General features: G+C 41.1%; 1 pseudogene; it reads right to left on the reverse strand.

Moving 5' to 3' along the window:
• Positions 1–1,321: 1,321 nt before the first annotated feature.
• Positions 1,322–14,824, reverse strand: part of LOC121455603 — a 118,752-nt pseudogene continuing 105,249 nt past the window's right edge.

A 14,824-nucleotide genomic window follows, 5' to 3' on the forward strand; every position in this document is an offset into this window, starting at 1 on the left:
TATTGGAAAAGTCAATGTTACCAAAGTATAGATATGTAACACAATGTGCTTGGGAATTTAGGGAAAATCGGTCCTCCCAGATAAAGAAAAGAGCTGGAGACGGAGCAAAGCTTGTTGTTGTCGTTCTTGCCCGTCTCCCATATTCTACACGTCTATTCCCATGTAGATTAGATCCATGTATGTCTCTTTTAGGGTCCTCTTTGTTGCCTAGGTTCTCTGGGATTGTGAATTGTATGCTGGGTTTTTTTTTTATATCTAAAAGCCACTTATGAGTGAGTGCATATTATGTTTGTCTTTCTGGGTCTGAGTTACCTCAATCAATAAGATGTTTTCTAGATCCATTCATTTTCCCAGATATTTCAAGATTTCATCATTTTCTTCCACTGTGTAGTACTCCATCATCTTTATCTATTATATCCACCATGTACCACATCTTTTTTTTTTTTAATCTATTCTTAGGTTGAGGGGCATTTAGGTTGTTTTCAGGTTCTGGCTATGACAAATAATGCTGCTCTGAACATAGTTGAGCACACATCCTTGTGGTATGATTAAGCATCGTTTGAGTATATACCTAAAAGTGATATTTCTGGGTTTTGTGGTAGGTTGTCTCCTAATTTTCTAAGAACTCGCCATACTGATTTCCAAAGCAGCTTTACCAGTTTGCAATCCCAGTTGCAATGGAGGAGTGTTCCTTTTACCCCAAACCTTTCCAGCATAAGTTGTCATCAGTGTTTTTGATCTTGGTCATTCTTACAGCTGTAAGATGGAATCTCAGAGTTGTTTTGATTTGCATTTCTCTGATGGCTAAGGATGTTGAACATTTCCTTAAGTGTCTTTCAGCCATTTTAGATTCATCTGTTGAGAGTTCTCTGTTTAGGTCTGTACCCCAATTTTTATTGGATTATTTGTTCTTTTGATTACTAATTTCTTGAGTTCTTTGTATATTGGAGATCAGCCCTCTGTCTGATGTGGGGTTGGTGAAGATTTTTTCCTATTCTATAAGGCTGTCGTTTTGTCTTGTTGACCATGTCCTTTGCTTTACAGAAGTTTCTCAGTTTCAGGAGGTCCCATTTATTAATTGTTTCTCTCAGTGTCTGTGCTACTGGGGTTATATTTAGGAAGTAATTTCCCGTGTCAATGCGTTCAAGTGTGTGTGTGTGTCTCTCTCTCGTGCGCGTGCTTGAATCTGCTTCTATTTCCTTCACATTAAGCCAATCATGAAATTCCACAGTGATTTCTGGGATGGGGCAGAAGGAAAGTGAATTCAGAATGATCCAGGCCACGGCCTGGTTGGCCTGAGAAGATGCAAGCAGGGGAGGCCTCACTGGGGAAGCTGGAGGAGCACCGACTGCCCCTGCTGGCAGGTAGGTGATGTTCCCAGAGCGGGAGAGCCTGTAAGCAATGTCCTCAGTTGCTTCCACAACTCAATCAGGCCATCGCCTGCCAAGGCCAGGAGTTGGAAATCAGCAGAGATGATGGCTGCCTTTTTTTGCTGCTCAGACTTTTCCAGCACAAATATGGCCCTCTCTGCTCCCTGCTGAGCCACCTGTTTGGCTTCCACTGCTTCTGTGAACTCCTTCCCGAAGGTCAGATGTGTCAGGGACACATCATCCAGGATGAGCCCAAATGTTGCTGCTCTCTCCATGAGGTCAGCACTCACCTGCTGGGAGACCAGTTCTCGCTAGGTGATCAATTCTCCAGCATCAAAACGAGCCACTACAGACTTGAGGATCTCTGTAGTGATGGAAAGCAGCACCGGCTCATCATAGCCCTCGCCGATGGAAGCTGGCTAGCCACCAGCCTGAAGAGGATACATAGTACTACCAGTGATGATTGGTACATTCCGTGGTCGCGAGTAGAAGTCAAAGACAATTGGTTTCTGTACCCAAGGGATGAGTTCCTTACACTACCATGACATCCAGCTCTGTGCCCAGCATCCACATTATACAAGGCGGTGTTCAGCACTCCTCCTGCAATACTTGAAGACATTGGCCAAAAGCAGCTCTTTATTCATTAACCAATAAAAGCAGCACATATACAGAAGAACTTCCCACACCAAAGTATATTCTTTTATGTTTCGATAGATGTTCTATAGTTGTCTGTTAAGTCCATTTGTGTCATACCGTCTGTTAGTTATCTTATTTCTCTGTTAAGTTTCTCTCTGGCAGACCTGTCTAGTGGTGAGAAAGGGTGTTGAAGTCCCCTACTATTAGTGTGTGAGGTTTAATGTGTGATTTAAGCTTTAGTAGTGTTTCTTTGACATGTGAGGGTGCCCTCGTATTTGGGGCATAGCTGTTCAGTATTGAAATTTCTTCTTGATGGATTTTTCCTATGACTAATATGAAATGTCCTTCTTTGTCTCTTTTGATTAATTTTAGTTTGAAGTCCATTTTGTTAGATATTAGGATAGTTACACCAGCTTGTTTCTTAGGTCCATTCGATTGGAAAATTATTTTCCAACTCTTTATTCTGAGGTGATGTCTGTCTTTAAGATTGAGATGTATTTCTTCTATGCAGCAAAAGAATGGATTCTGTTTTCATATCCGATCTGCTAGCCTTTGTCTCTTTATAAGTGAGTTGAGTACATTTATATTAAGAGATATTAATGACCAGTGATTGCTATCTCCTATTATTTTAGTTTTTGTTGTTGGTGATGTTAATTTGTGTGTTTTTCCCTTCTTTGGGATTTGCTACTGTGAGATCATCTATTGTCTGTGTTTTTGTGGATGTAGCCAACTTCCTTAGATTGGAGTTTTCCTTCTAGTGCTTTGTTTAGGACTGGGTTTGTGGCTAGTTATTGGTTAAATCTGGGTCTGTCATAGAATATCTTGTTTTGTCTGTCTATGGTGATTGAAAGTTTTACTGGGTATAGTAGTCTAGGTTGGCATCCATGGTCTCTTATTGTCTTCATAACACTTGACCATGACCTTCTGGCTTTCATTGTTTCAATTGAGAAGTCAGGTATAAATCTGATAGGTCTGCCTTTTTATGTTACTTGGCCTTTTTCCTCTGCAGCTCTTAATCTTCTTTCTCTATTCCGTATGTTTAGTGTTTTGATTTTTATGTGGCAAGGGGACTTTTTTTTTTTTGGTCCAGTCTATTTGGTGTTCTACAAGCTTCTTGTATCTTCATATTTATATCTTTCTTTAGGTTTGGAAAGTTTTCTTCTATAATTTTGTTGAATATATTTTCTATGCTTTTGCTTTGGACTTCCCCTTCTTCTATCCCTATTATTCTTAGGTTTGGTCTTTTCATAGTGTCCCATGTTTCCTGGATATTTTGTGTTGAACTTTTGTTAGATTTAATCTTTTCTTTCACCAATGAGTCAGTCTGTTTCCTCTATCATATCTTCAGTGTTTGTGGTTATTTCTTCCATCTCTTGTATTCTGCTGTTTATTCGTTTGTGGTTCCTTATCGTTTTCCCATATTTTCTGTTTACAAAATTCCCTTGGTTTGTATTTTCTTTATTGTCTCTATTTTGGTTTTCAAGTCTTGAGTCATTTCTTTCACCTGTTTGACTGCTTTTTCTTGGTTTTTAAGGGACTTGTTGATTTCTTCCAATTTTTTTGTTTGTCTTTTTCTCAATTTCTTTGAGAGAATTTTTCATTTCCTCTTTAAGGGCCTCAAACATTCTTCTAAAGTTATTAGAAATAACTTTATTATTGGGGTGTTCAAGACTTGCTGTTTTAGAACCCAACACACTAGTGTTGTGTTGCTCTTTGTGGTGTTGAGTGTGTTTCTACCTTATCTACCAATATTTTCCTCTTATTTGTTAGTTGGGGCTGTCTGTGTCACTGGTGATCACTCTTCCAGGTGCCAGTATATTCAAGGCTCAGATGGTTGCTCCTCATGGCGGAGTTGTGGCCATGGTTCCAGTCACCCTGGAGGTCACTTGGCATTCCAAGAAGTCATTCGATGCTCCTGGAGGTTGACGTATAATCCTGGAGGTTGTTTGGGCCTGGTCTCATAGAGTTGGCATATGTGTGCCTGCCCCCATGGAAGTCGCTTGCTCTGGCCTGCTCCTGTGGAGGTTGCTGGCTCAGGCCTGGTCCTATGGAGGTCCAAGATCCAATAACTTTAAAGATCATTATTTCACCTATGTCTTCTGGGTTATCGTATTTGAGAGAGGATTTGATGTCTGTGTCTGTGCCAAGTAACTTGCATCTCTGTGCTAACAACAAGAAAAATGTCTAATGCATAAGAGAAGCATGAAAAGTATAAATTGATTCCCCATTGAGAGTCATTCTTGGATTCACCTTCCTTTCCTAAATTATATGAGATATATATTACCTGTATTTAAGCCACTACTTTTCCATGACTTGTAACCAAATGTAGCCTGGTGAATACCTGCTTCTTTCATGGTTCATTTTCCTCACTCTTTGAATTTATTGATTTGTTTGTTTATTGTGTTCGGGGGGTTTTGTCTGCAAACCAGAAGAAGGCATGGTATCCCATGGGACTAAGTTATATTGTGAGCCTCCATGTGGGTTCTGGGAATTGAACTCAGGACTCCTGGAAGGGCAGGAAATGTATGATTCATTTTCTTAAGGTTTCCTGTTTGTTGTTCCTTCTAGAACAACAAAGCTAATGTTCTGGACATGAGAGCTGCCATCAGAGAAGTGGAATCTCAAATTCCTTACTTCATAGCTTTTCATAGGAATGGCATTATCTAGCTATGAACACAGGCAGAGAAACACAGGAGTTTTGCCCCTTACTGGTAGGGTTCTTTAACAGACTTGGGCTGTGATAAAGGTGTGCTCATAGAGAACCTGACGTCACTATCCTCAGAAAAACAGAATTGCGTTGTTCTCAAGGGGGATACTAACTTCCAATGACTGCAATCCACAGAGACAAAAGCTCTGACCAAAGCTACTTGAAATAAAATGTATTAATATAGTTCTATCATAAATAATACATACTATTAATATGACTTTAAATAATTTATCATGCTAGATTTACATAATAAATAATACATAAATATGTAATCATTCCATGAAGTCATGTGAAATTAGCAGTCATGTAAGAAACTTAACCTATTAACATTCTATGGGAGAGAGAGGCTTACAAATGGCTCAGGCTGCAGTCAGTATTGGTTTGTATTATCTCTGCCAAGAGAAACACCAGTCTTCTGTAAATTATTTGACTTATATATCTCATGACTGCAGAAAAGTAGCTAGAAATAGACTTTTCTATGCATAGCCAACAAAAAGCTCCCTTTGGTTATAATGGTAACACTTGTTTTTTCAAAAGGTCTCTAAGCCATCAATAATTGAAGGACTACAGAAGAATTACTCGATTAAAATTAAGCAATGCAAGCCATAGCCATCGACTCAATCCTTCCGTTTCTCTAGGGATTTGCTCCTATTGTTCCATCTAATCTTCCTGGGAGCCCTATGTAGTAGACATAATTATCCCCATTTTCTAGCTCAGTGACCAATGAATGGGACAAGTTGGAGCAGCGGTTCTCAATCTGTGGGCTGTGACCTCTTTGGTGGTCAAATTAGCCTTTCATGGGGATCACAAAGACCTTCGAAAATATCAGATATTTACATTATGATGCATAACAGTAGCAAAATTACAGTTATAAAGTAGCAACAAAAGTAATATAATCATTGGGGGTCACTGCAACATGAAAAACTATATTAAAGGGTCATAGCATTAGGAAGGCTGAGAACCCCTAGGTTAGGGAATTACCCAAGTCACATAGCTAGTTACTGCAGGCACAGTTTTTTTTAGCTATTCTGTGATTAATGCTTGCTGGTTTTCCTTGCATTTCATATCTTGTCTGTCTTGAAGAAAAACTTCCATGCAGTTTTTCTCTATGGATTAAGATTTGAGATATTCTCTAATTCAAATTCAACGAAACTTAAGAATCTCTTTTATGCACTCAACACTGTGTGAGGCCCTCTCATGCAGGTGAGATCATTTTTCCTTTGTAATAAACCAATAAACCTATGGGGTATTTGTATCTTCATTGTACAATGCAGGAAACTGGGGCTTGGGAAAGATGAAGATGCTTGCCAAAGCCGTCGTTCAAGATAAGCTGAGTAATGGGACTTAAAATGACAATCACCTCACAGACTTCATCTCTGGCAAAGGGAATGTTTTGTTTTTATTTTTGTTTTCTAATTTTTTTACCTTTTAAAAAAATATTTTCTTGACCCATTTCTATTCTCATTGATCCCTTTCCTCTTCCTACTTTCATGTCCTCTCTCTCTCTTTCTCTTTCTTTCTCTCTCCCCCAACCCTTTTTCTCTCTTTCTCTCTCTCTCTCTGCCTGTGTGTGTGGTATCCAGTTAGTTTGACTGAAGTTGCTTACAAAAGCATAGGTTAAGGGTTATTTAAGTAAGCATGGGAACCTTATCAGTGGCCACCCCACTAAAGATGCCACTCCATTCCCAACTAACCACTAACTAACTGCATATAAGTTCTCAGAGAGGTGCAGGGTCTTGTGAGCCCCTCCCAATGGTGGGTGTTAACACCAGGCTCTGGGTCTTCCTCCGGGAGCAAGCCCCTTTAGAGCACTGTTCTCTGACCTTCAGAAACATGAATAGATTCCTTCTTAATAGGAAAGATAATGTTCCAGGAGTAGAGCTTGTTGTCAAGAGACTTGAGGACAAATTTTCTATTTCATAAGTTTTCAGCAGGCTGGTGTTGAGTAGACTCGGGTACATCGGTAGCCAGGCCACTCAAGACTCTTTAATAAACACTCATGTGCCCAAATCTCCCTGCTCTGCTCTTCATAAACTATAGTTGGCTTAATGTCCCTATTCTTCAGAGAATAACATGTGTGGAAATTGTGCTTTGAGATCAGTCCTTCTGGGAAAGGTCCAACCTGCTGAAGAGGCACTGAGAAAGGCTGAGACCATAAATGTTGATCCTACCCGGGAGAGTAAATATAAACCGCCTGCCTCTTCCAGGCTGAATCATAGCTTATCAAGCACGCATTAAACCTTTAAGCTTTTTTCTCTTAAGTAAGAATAAATCTAAGTTGACTATTCCAGCATACGTATTTGTTTTCCCTGTGCCGTCTATAAACCATGTCCAAGGTGAGTATTTAGAAGCCTGCATGAGAACGAGCAAATTTCAGAGAATAACTGACAACCCTAACAGTTCATGACAAGACAGTCACAACAAAGGAACCGCTATGCATTAAGTGATTTCTCCTGCAAATCCTTTATGTGTACGTCAAGCTGTGTACCGGCAGAGCAAACGGGAATAAATCAAAGGCAGTACCCACACAAGAAAGGGGTTTTAGGCAAATGCTCTCCTCTTTGCATAAATCAAACAAATAGTGATTGAAAACACCCACAGGAACAGCCCAGATTTCTATGGAGTTTTAGCGATGAAGTTATTTTTTTCGAACTGTACCACAATTTACATTGATGAAACACTTTCCAAGTATTTGCTTGTGAAATCCGAAGACAGGCCTAGCAATTAGGTCAAAAATATTAGCAATTAGGCTAAAAAATATTAATTTTTTAGCCAAGGTAACAGAAGCAAAGGGTCGTTAAGTAACTATCCCAAGGTCGCAAAGCCAGATGGTGAACTGGGCAAGGCCTTCTTCAGAATCTCTGTTTTCATAGTCATGAGCTAGAGGCCCAAGTAATGGTGCTACTAAAGGCCTCTTAGTGACTTCCTCAGTGATCCCCAGAAGGGAGAGGGCAATTGCAGCAGACAATAGAGGCAGAGCCTCCTGGTAGTAACTCCAGAAGTGCCGCTGCTTTGCCCTGATGTTAGCCTTTCATGTAGACACGCAGCTTAGCATGTTAATGCATGCCTTTGGTATGCTAGCACATCTTTGTGCTGTGGCCTCCTGTGTGATGGTCAGAACAACAAAACTCAAACTGTGGTTCTCCATCCAGGCTGAGTACTGAGGGATTTTAAAGTAAGCCAATGCCCCGGGACCAATGAGGTCCAGTTGTCTGAGACTGCAGCTTAGATTACAAGGATATTGCTTTAAAAGAATAAACAAAGATCCAAGTTTCCCTAATATGTTGCCCGAGTTGAAACTCAGAATGTATGAGAATTCTTCCAGATTTGCAGGGAGTAGTTGGGTAGGCTGCTCACCATAGACAAACACCTAAACAAAGGAGCAAAGGAGAGCTGAAACCCAGCCCATACATGCTGTGCTGGGGGAGCACTTGCGCTGAAGAAGCCATCTTTATCCGGCTTCCAGAAAGGGGGTCTTGGGTGATTCTATTCTTCCATAGGCATCATTACATGTCCTATGAATTCTGTTTTCAGCTTCGTTTTATGCATCCAGTCAAACGTATATTTAGCCTCCACATATGCTGGCACTTGATATACATTGACCATGCAACTGTATAGTAACCACTGCTCCTGTATTATTGGATTCCCCCTTCCCAGTATATTGGTGAAAACATAAGATTATACAAGGAGTTGGTTAAGGCAATATGCAAAGTACTGGGATAGGTACAGGAAGCTGGGTAGACAGGGGTGGTGCCAGACCTGTCAATTAGTCCCAGGGCTCTGAGGGACCTCATCATGGAAAGGGTGCAGTTGCTGAGATAAAGAAGACACAGTGAAAGGTAAAAGAAGGGAGTGCCATTCAAGACTGAACAGAATTTTTATAGAGTGGGACTACAAGCATGAGATCTGCCGTTATCCCTGATCCTCTCTCGTTTGACTCATCACTGTTTCCATGCTGCCATCGTTTGTCCATTTTTAATCTGTTTTCATCTGATTTAGTTTCTACCTTCTACTTAAAAGGATCATGTTTGCCTCGGTTCATAAGCCATTTTAGAGAACTAAATTTCAAAATCTATTGGATTTGTAATTTAACTGATCAAAATTCACTTTGTTTAGGGGATAGCGTATTGTGCAAAGTGCCCATCCATCCCCCTCCTAATCCAGCCCCTCACAATGGACATCCCCCTTTCATTTCCTCCAAGGGCAGCTCCCAGAATTCAGTGAGACCAGTGCTTGAGATTATTTCTCCACTTAGGGTTGAAAGACTTCAGTGTGAATAGGAGAAAATGGATATTCATCATTTGAGCAGTTTCAGCCACCATGCTGCCCAGACTTTCTCATCCCTCTCCCATGAATTATCTTGAATAACTACCAAATCCCTAGGCCCCTACTTACCAGTACATGAAACCTTATCTCTGTAATCTAGAAGTTGTTTTCCTTATTTACAAATATCTATTTGAAGGCACAATTTACATGTTTGCCAAAAGACATGACCTCTGCTGAGAGGCATGAAACCTTGCTCATACATCTACCACCCATGGGTATTACATGCTCTACATATTTATCTATCCATGCTTCTTACCACAGAAGGGACTTCCTGAGGATAGGTCTTTTCTAATCCCCCGGTACCTTGTATTCTGTTGATCCATGGTATGTGATCCACATGTATGTAAGGAAATCATTAGTTTTCTTTTATTAAAAGTTATACCCATTTCCCTAAACTAGAAGGAATTCACTTAGAAATGTCATATTTCAAGATAAAGATTTTTTTAAAATGTCAGTATAATGATGTCTAATGATATTCTGCTATGCTCATAGATGGCTGCCTAGCCCCACTGTTGTCAGAGACTTCTCACCCAGCAACTGATAGAAACAGATACCGAGACCCACAGTCAAACATTAGACTGAACTCAGAGAAGAGAGGCAGGAACTGTAAAAGCCAGAGGGGTCAGGGCCATCACAAGAAAACCCACAGAATCAACTAACCTGGGCTCACAGGGACTTACAGAGACTGAACTGACAACCAGGGAGCCTGCATGTGACTGACCTAGGCACACTCTGCATATATGAGACAGTTGTATAGCTTGGTCTTCTTGTGGTACTACTAACAGTGGGAGCAGGAGCTGTCTCTGACTCTTCTGCTGGCTTTTGGGACCCTATTTATCATACTGGGTTGTTGTGTCCACGTAATACAAGAGAAGGTGCCTAGTCTTACTACAGTTTGATAGCCCATGTTTGGCTGATATTCAAGGTAGGAGGCCTACCCTTTTCTGGGTAGAAACAGAAAAGAAGTGTGATGTGGAATGCCCTTCTGTGTATGTGTTACTTTTATTGGTTATTGAATAAAGCTGTTTGGCCAATGCCTTAGCACAGTGAAGCCAGGCAGAAAATCTGAACATATATATATATATATATATATATATATATATATATAGAGAGAGAGAGAGAGAGAGAGAGAGAGAGAGAGAGAGAAAGTGTAGTCAAGGAGACGCCATGTAGCTGCCAAAGGAGAAAGACACCAGCACCTTACTGGTAGCCACAGTCTCGTGGCAACACACAGATTAATAGAAATGGGTTAATTTAAGATACAAGAGCTAGCCATTGGCCAAGCAGTTTTGTAATTAATATAGTTTTTTGTGTGATTATTTGGGTCTGGGAGACTGGGAAGCGAAAGCCCAGTCTCCTTTCACAGGATTGAATGGGGTGCAGTGGGGGGAGGGGCATTAAAAGGAGAGAAAGGAAGGGAAGCTGCAATTGAGATGTAAAATAATAATAACAATAATAAATCATTAAAAAATTTTAAAGATAAGGAGTAAATATAGAGTATATTTCAGCCCTGCAGCCTGCTCTCAGGGCTCCATTCTACCCATGTTTTGTTGGCTTCTGCTTCTCACTTGTGAGCTTTGCCTGGGCTTGTGGAAGCTGACCGGTTTGATGAGAACACGGTCATTCTGCCCCAACTCCCAATTCCTCAAAATCAGTCACTTCAATGAAAAAGAAACAAGGAGAAAAGTCAACTCTTTGCTAGTACTTGACAAAATTGAACACCTAATGTCCTGATGAAGGATGTCTCTTCTCAACCATTTCAACAGCTTTAGGCCAACACAGCTAAAGTCGCTATGGCCCTTGTTCAGGCACCAGGTCAATGCCGATTCATTTTAGCTCTGTGAAGTTGACTCAAAAGGGCACCAGGGAGGAAAGAGCCTTCTCAGCAACCCAACAGCAAGGAGGACAGCTTTCCACTCTGTGTGGGATTTTCTACAGGACATATAGGAAAAGGATGAGAATCACCATCCATAAAGAGAAAGGCCTTAGAGAAGAGTCGGGAGCCAGCAGACTGATCTACACTCTTGAAGCATTCCTGGATTACACAAGCATTCCCTTATTAATTTGCTTTCTCTGGCACAAACCCCACAGATATGACACAACTGAGCATGCACGGGTGCCAAGTCTGTGTTTGTGATTCTTTTGTAACCTTCTGAAGCCAGATCTTAAAACAAGAACTACACGGCTTTGAGCTTGAACCTTACATGCCCCCCATAAACTCCAAAAAAAGAGAGAACATCTAGAGAACGCCGCGCCCTTTCCCATCGCCCTTCCTGACAGTTCTGCATGCCCACCAGCCTCCGGACTGACTTTCCCACTATTCACTATTCACTGTAGTTCATTTCACAGATGATGAAACTGAGTCTCCATCCCTCACGGTGCTACTGTAGTCTCCAAAAAGATCACTCATTAAAACGCCATTTACCTGGGCCGACTCGGAGATATTTCATGAATACAAGGCAGCCCATCCTTCAGGCTGCCTGGGTTAGCACACTGCCTCTCTGGAACTCCGTAGCCATTCCTCCCGCCTTCCCCCTGCTTTTGTCACTGTCCTGACTGCCCTCAAGTTCCACGCCACATCTCTGTCTCATAGCACCCTCTCTCATTAGACAGTCAGGAACCGAACCGTTGTTGACTGACTGGCCGGCTGCCCATCCGGCTGAGATGGCATCTTTGACCAAGGACAAGTGTCCTTCAGTACCTTTATTTATGGCTTATGTCAAATGGTGCCATCAGCATGACATAATTTTTCCTGAAATGCATACCAGGAATGGTGAGTTAAAGAAATCAAAATTATTGGAGAGTATTAATGATTATCACCAACTGATCAGCAGCACCAGGGCTGTAATGTCTGATGAATGCAGAAGCCTTTGAGTTTAAACATGTTCATCTAACCCCAGTTTTATCTAACTGTCCTCAGACATTATAGTGACATTTATATGCATATGAAGGAATTTTCAACAGTGGTGTATCTTTAATGGGGGAAGTCAAAAAGTAGGTTTACGAACCAATTTCATGCTTTTTAATTAATGACGAGAATAAACCAACCGAAGCATACTCCCCATATGAATATATGCTTTCTTCTTGGCAAATTGTTAATATGCCTTGGAACCAAAAAGAAGGCATCTCTATTCCAATCCACCTACATCACTATTTTCGCCTATATGACTTGCAAGACGATGGGGGAGAAATATATTTAAGTTCTATCAGGCCTCTGGGCAGCTTTTACCTTACCAAAATATCAGATGAACACTCACACACAAACACATATATCAAGAACATAGTAAATCTAGTTTTATGAAGCTTATGAAATTATGAAATGGCTTTGAGTTTTAAAACAGCCCACCCATTTGTCAGTTGTTCCTGCTTGACATAAAAAAAAAATCCCCATCACTTTTTCTTTCTAAAGACTCCTAAGGGAATTGGGTTATCATGGCCTTGCACTTTTGTTCTTTTGTTCATTTGGGATAAAGTCTTTGAGTGTAGCAGTATTATTGAACTCATTTCTGCTTAGGTCTCAAGTTTCCATAGCTGCTCTATTACCAAGTGGCAGTGTACCCCATAGGCACAATAAATAAATAATACAACACCAAAGCTCTAACAAATCACCAAATACATTATTAAAAAAATTAAGAAATAAATATCCCCCTCTTACTTAAATAGAGATTGATTTTATCATGTGGAATGCTGAGGAGAGCTGCTGGGAGATATATTAAAGTCTGGGGACACGCACAACGCTCTGGAATGGGCATTTTGAACCCTCAGCTGGAGGGGGAAAGCCCTTCCACTGAATGGATGTATTTGTGAAATGGAAGCTGCGATTCTCTGTTTGTCCACAAGCCAGGTATGATGCACTGCTGGCTTCATCGCGTGCGGGCAGTAGGACCTCCAGGACACATCTGTCTTTCCTAAGCCCAAACCATTCGTCTGGACTACAGTGATGAAGACAAATGCTTTTCGGAAACTGAAGTTGGAGAGATACCGTCTCCCTGCTTTAACTTTAAATCTCGATGCTGGCTTCCAAAAAGATGTTCTCAACCCAGGATCCTGCCAAGCATCCTCCAAAATGTTTTACTGAATGGGGAGAAGATAGTGCCTGATCGGTCTACAAGGTGGACATTTCAAGAGGGAAAATTAAGCAGGAGCTGTTCTCCAAAGACTTACAAATTATCTGTTGAAAAGAGGTAGCATATGTAGTCCCTAGGTTCACAGGAAGTTGTCCTTCAGATTTGTATGGGATCCTGTGACTCCCCAGCTCCATCACCAGCCATGAAGATGCTACCACTGTCTTCATTCCTACTTCACCCTGGAAGAGTTTAGCATTTCTCTGTTCTAACCTTACATGTTCTGGGTCTTAGTCAATCTTGCTGACTTCCATGCATTCTGAGAATATAAGATTCGCAAGACCTCAACATAAGGGAAAAAAAGACGAACAAATGATCCTGACTTTTCTCCATTCCAGAGTTACACAGAAAGTTTATCCTTGTTGCAGATAGAAAGAACCACTTCATCTCCTGATCTCACTGTTCTCTGTAAAGGACAACAGCATCCTTTTGGGTCCCAAGCTTCCTCCCAAGGATGAGAGACTTCTTAACTATGGAATGGTTTATAAAAGACCACCAGAAATAATTACAATAAGTAGGTCCATCAGCAACAAGGAGTAAAGAAACCCTCTAACTCCCAGGTTCTTGGACACACCATTTGCCAGACACATGATTTATCTGTATGTATTTTATGTGATTGGGTACTTTATCTTTCTTAAGCACATACGGAAATACAGGGAAAAATCATGGTTATGATTAAACATTTGATATTTCTATTTTTGATGGAGATTGTTACGATTTGATAGAAAAATATCCCCCACAGGCTCATGTATTTGAACATTCATTTCTCAGCTGGCGTTGTCAGCTGGAAGGATATAGGAACGTTTGGGGGTGAAGATTTCCTGAAGAAAGTCATCACTAGGGGTGGGCCCAGAGCCTGTGAAGGATCCTGTTGTCCTTTAGAGAGAGCAGTGAGGTCAAGAGATGAAGGGCTTCTTTCAGCATGTAAGAGAGATAAACCTAGCGTGTGACTCTGTTTGTAGCCTCACCCCACTTCCAGTCTTTGCTCCCTCTGTTTCCTGCGTGCAGACAAAGATGCAGCGATCTTTTATCATTCCACTGCTGTCACTCGGTCCCTGCCGTTAAGGACCTCTGGAATCCTCAGCCAAAACAAACTCTTCTTTAAGTCGCTTTTGATCGTGGCATTTTAGCGCAACGGGAAAACATCTAATACAGATTTTCTGATCTATATCCAAAATTCCTCTGGTCTCCATAGATACAGACATCTTCATGTCAGGCTGTCTGATAGCTCCTTGTGCTTGGTAGCAGTTGGTAAGTGAATGAGAGATGGTTGGATAATTTAGGGGAGACTTTTTACCATGCCGTAACAAGTGTGAAGTGCTATTTCCATTCATGTTCCATTGACCAGAACCAGTTGCTTATTCTTACCTATTCCAGCTGGACGAGGGATTCTCTACCTTAGAAATTTATGAAGAATGCAGCAACAGAAAGCCAACTGATTAGAGAGAGCATCTGGTGACTGGTGACATCCCTGAGACGTTTACATCCCCCATGTGGATATGTGTAAATTATTCCCTAACCTGTGGTGAATACAAAATTCTAACCAAACTCCTGTGAATTCCAGAAGATTTAAACTCAGGAGATGGCCTAGCTTTTGGAGGCCCAGGGTCTGCCTGCCCTCTGCACTCTGCAGTGAGTTGGTGCATAAGGCAGCTTGTGAT

Source organism: Microtus oregoni, unplaced genomic scaffold (genome assembly GCF_018167655.1).
Source record: "Microtus oregoni isolate MIOR12 unplaced genomic scaffold, Mior012 000014F_ref0000157, whole genome shotgun sequence".
In the NCBI taxonomy this organism is placed as follows: domain Eukaryota; kingdom Metazoa; phylum Chordata; class Mammalia; order Rodentia; family Cricetidae; genus Microtus; species Microtus oregoni.